The sequence below is a fragment of the Pleurodeles waltl genome, unplaced genomic scaffold (genome assembly GCF_031143425.1).
Source record: "Pleurodeles waltl isolate 20211129_DDA unplaced genomic scaffold, aPleWal1.hap1.20221129 scaffold_37, whole genome shotgun sequence".
Taxonomy (NCBI): domain Eukaryota; kingdom Metazoa; phylum Chordata; class Amphibia; order Caudata; family Salamandridae; genus Pleurodeles; species Pleurodeles waltl.
In genome coordinates, this window is record NW_027150076.1 from 753,151 (window position 1) to 757,902 (window position 4,752).

Below are 4,752 nucleotides of genomic sequence, written 5' to 3' on the forward strand. Positions count from 1 at the left end.
ATCAGGTCTGGCTCCAACTGGGCACACAGCTCTGTGATTGTGGCCCTGTCCAGTCTGTAGGTGAGTGTTATGTGCCTGTCCTCCAGTTTAGCTAAGTCCACCAGGGGTCTGTACACGGGGGTATGTCTCCATCTCCTATTTATCCGCAGCAGTAGGTATCTAGGGTGACACAAGAGTGAGTAAGCTGTCACAATTTGAACAACTAAACCACAACAGCAGTCCACATTGTGCACTTATGTATTGGGACAGTGTAAATTTCGAAGTATGTGCCTATTTATCCTGTGACGCAGCAACTCTCTATAGGCCTGTTCACCCCCACCTGAAATGGCAACCGTCTGTCCTGCGTGGAGGGTCAGGTGGAAGTGAGGTAATTCCACTGACGTTGGACGTTGTTGCGGTTGGCGGTCGTGCACCACCGTGCAATTCCTCATTGGATAATATTGGGCCCTATGGAGTACAGTGGCCAATGGGGATGTACGCCAGCGGTGACGGTGTACATGGCCGCGTACATGACCGCCATTTTTTATCTGATTCCTCACTTGTTTCCTAACCTTCAAAAGGAGAAGACCTACACTGGATGTGCTGCTGTGACCTGTGTCTGGAACCTACCATGGCCCATGTGACCGGGGAAAGGGCCCCAGCCTTCACTTCGGAGGAGTTGGAGCGACTGGTGGATGGGGTCCTACCTCAGACGGACTGCTGTATGGGCCTCCAGACCAACAGGTGAGTACACCTGTGGGCACGATGCATGTGGCATGGATGCATGGAGATGTGTGTGAAGGCATTGTGTAAGGGGGGATTATATATTGGCAGTGTACATGTTGTGAGCTGGGCTATGTATGTGCCAATGGTGAAGGAAACGGGTATGGTGGGCCATGTGTATGATAGGCTGGATTGTTACTGTAATGGTGTTCTCCTATCTTTATTGCTTCTGCAGTTCAGAGCCCATCAAAAGAAGGGATTATGGCATGCGATCACCAAGGATGTGCGGACCCTGGGGTCTATGGCAGGGGGAGCACCCACTGTCGGAAACGGTGGGAGGACCTAAGATGCTGGGCATGGAAGACCACGGTGGAGTTGGAGCGACTGGTGGATGGGGTCCTACCTCAGACGGACTGCTGTATGGGCCTCCAGACCAACAGTTTAGCTAAGTCCACCAGGGGTCTGTACACGGGGGTATGTCTCCATCTCCTATTTATCCGCAGCAGTAGGTATCTAGGGTGAAACATAGGGTTTTCTGAAGTTAATGAGATGTGACATGTTCAACAGAACATTTGGTTAAATATCCATGTATGGTGAAATATTTCTTGCTAAGTTTCAAAGATGGTAAAGAATAGATGTTATTTACAACCAGTTAAATATTGCCTATTCACGTTCCATTATGTTTCCATTTAGTAATTGTAAATATCTTTACATCCTACAGAAACAAGCCTTGGATGCAAGAATCATAATGAATAATGAAGATAAACTGCAAATCTGCAAACAACAGTCACCAACAATGAGCTCCGGTATTCAAGAACACATCAGTGAAGTCGGCGACAGAGTGGCCTGCACGTAAACAGACAGATCCTGGAAAAAGCACTCAAGGGCCGTTGAGTGATTGGAAGAGTCCGAGCTGTGCAACCCCAGAGATGATCTCTAGAAAATGATGGCAACAACTGTAACAAACCACCTCCTGTATAAATCGGTGTCCAACTCCAGCTTTGTTCATGGGATCGGTGTGATGTGGTCACAGCAGTGATCTGTTTTCTAAAGCGATAACAGCCCGTCATTCAGTGCTCAAGGTGTATTGTAAACTCTTTCTGGCCAAACCACACTAACTAGAGAAAAGCACAACGGAGCGGAGCCAGACAACTGAAGGGTAAATGAAAGAGGAGTACAGTGGACTGTCCCAATTTGACCAGACAGAAGGAAGATGAATCTTCACCCTTAAGCGTGCATAACCATAATCCAATCTAAAGGCACAATCACCTACAAAGAACCTTATTCATATTATGAAAGTTGCAAGTATTTAATGACTATTGCATGTTATTGTTAAATCAGAAATCAAACGTGCAAATTATCACACACATACAGGACTTGTTTGAATAACATAAGTGGTTTATCAGCAATGTTGGCCCGTCACGAAACACAGTCTTGGGATGCAGACAAATATATACCTGACCCACAGACACTAACCAAGAAAGGAAAATCATACACATTTAGTGAGAGCTTTAGTTCTGCATCTCTATTAAAGCACCATCAACGAACACACAGAGGAGAAAAACCATTCAACTGCAGTGAATGTGGGAAGAGCTTTAGTCACTTATCAACCCTACAATGTCAACAAACCCACACATCAGAAAGAACATTCAAGTGCAGTGAATGTGGGAAGAACTTTAGTCAGTCAGCACACCTAATAGAGGATCAACGAACACACATAGGGGAAAAGCCATTCAAGTGCAGTGAATGTGTAAAGAGCTTTAGTCGAATAGAAAACCTACAAACACATCAGCGAACTCACACAGGGGAAAAACCATATGACTGCAATCAATGTGGAAGTAGTTTTGGTCGTTCCTCAACATTAAGGAATCATCAGCGAACACACACGGGAGAAAAACCATACAAGTGCAGTGAATGTGTGATGAGCTTTCGTCAGTTATCAAACCTCCAAACACATCTGCGAACACACACTGGGGAAAGACCGTACCCTTGCAATGAATGTGGAAGTAAGTTTAGTGATTCCTCAAATCTAAGGATTCATCAGCGAAAACACACAGGGGAAAAACCATTCAAGTGCAGTGAATGTGGAAGTAGTTTTGTTGACTCTTCAGGATTGAGGATTCATCAGCTAAAACACACAGAGGAAAAGCCATTTAAGTGCAGTGAATGTGTGAAGGGCTTTAGTCGATTAGTAGAACTACAAAGACATCAACGAACACACACAGGGGAAAAACCATACAGTTGCAGTGAATGTGGAAGTCATTTTAGTGATTCCTCAAATCTCAGGATTCATCAGCGAACACACACAGGTGAAAAACCATACCTTTGCAATGAATGTGGGAGTAGTTTTAGTGAATCCTCAAATCTCAGGATTCATCAGCGAACACACACAGGGGAAAAACCATTCAAGTGCAGTGAATGTGTGAAGAGCTTTAGTCAATTATCAAACCTCCAAACACATCAGCGAACACACACGGGGGAGAAACCATTCAAGTGCAGTGAATGTGCAAAGTGCTTTAGTTGGTTATCAAAGCTACAAGTTCATCAGCGAACACACACAGGGGAAAAACCATTCAAGTGCAGTGAATGTGTGAAGCGCTTTAGTCAATTATCAGACCTGCAAAGTCATCAATGAACGCACATAGGAGAAAAACCATTCAAGTGCAGTGAATGTGCAAAGTGCTTCAGTCAATTATCAGAGCTACAAAGACATCAACGAACACACACTGGAGAAAAACCATACAAGTGCAGTGAATGTGTGAAGAGCTTTAGTCAATTATCAAACCTCCAAACACATCTGCGAACACACACTGGGGAAAAACCATACCCTTGCAATGAATGTGGAAGTAGGTTTAGTAATTTCTCAAATCTCAGGATTCATCAGCGAACACACAGAGGGGAAAAACCATTCAAGTGCAGTGAATGTGGCAGTGGTTTTGTTGACTCTTCAGGATTAAGGATTCATCAGCTAACTCACACAGGGGAAAAGCCATTCAAGTGCAGTGAATGTGTGAAGAGCTTTAGTCGATTAGTAGAACTACAGAGACATCAGCGAACACACACAAGGGAAAAACCATATGATTGCAGTGAATGTGGGAGTCGTTTTAGTGATTCCTCAAATCTCAGGATTCATCAACGAACACACACAGGGGAAAAACCATTCCAGTGCAGTGAATGTGTGAAGAGCTTTAGTCAGCTATCAAACCTCCAAACACATCAGCGAAGACACACTGGGGAAAAAACATTCAAGTGCAGTGAATGTGCAAAGTGCATTAGTTGGTTATCAAAACTACAAAGTCATCAGAGAACATACACAGGGGAAGTGCCATTTAAATGCAGTGAATGTGTGAAGAGCTTTAGTCAGTTATCAGATCGACAAAAACATCAACAAACATACACAGGAGAAAAAACATTCAAGTGCAGTGAATATGCAAAGTGCTTTAGTCAATTATCAGAGCTACAAAGACATCAACAAACACACTCGAGGGAAAACATTCAGGTGCAGTGAATGTATGAATAACTGTAGTCAATTATCAGAGCGACAAAGACCTCAGCGAACATACACTGGGGAAAAACCATACCATTGCAATGAATGTAGAAGTAGTTTTAGTGAATGTTCAGAGGCTCGGGGAGGGGATACACAGTTCCCCCTACCTATAAAGTAGAAAACAGTCCTGCAGAGGTGCGCACCCCCTTCCCTAAGGAACTGAACATGGCCTTGGGGATGGAGTCCCCAGGGCCTGTAAAGGCTTGGGGAGTGGAGCTGCATGGAACATCCAAAATAAAAAGAACAAAATTAAAAAGAATAATGAGAGGCAGGAGGCACACGTTTACTATTAACTGCTCCTTGAAAGAGAGCCGCTGAATACCCTGCATGAGATTTTTAAGCATATTTTTTACAGCTTGACAGTGGCCCTAGAAGGCACAGGGAGACCATCAAGCATTCTTTCAATGTTGTGGGAGGAACCTCATAGAGTGCGGCAACTTTCCAGCAACATTTTTTAGAAAACAATAAGTTCATGGGGTCTTTGAATCCATGACCTCAGGAGA

At 44.1% G+C, this 4,752-nt stretch overlaps 1 pseudogene; it reads left to right on the forward strand.

The window, feature by feature from the left end:
* The first annotated feature begins 2,059 nt into the window (after positions 1–2,059).
* On the forward strand, positions 2,060–4,386 carry LOC138276114 (zinc finger protein 268-like; annotated as a pseudogene).
* The last annotated feature ends 366 nt before the right edge of the window (positions 4,387–4,752 follow it).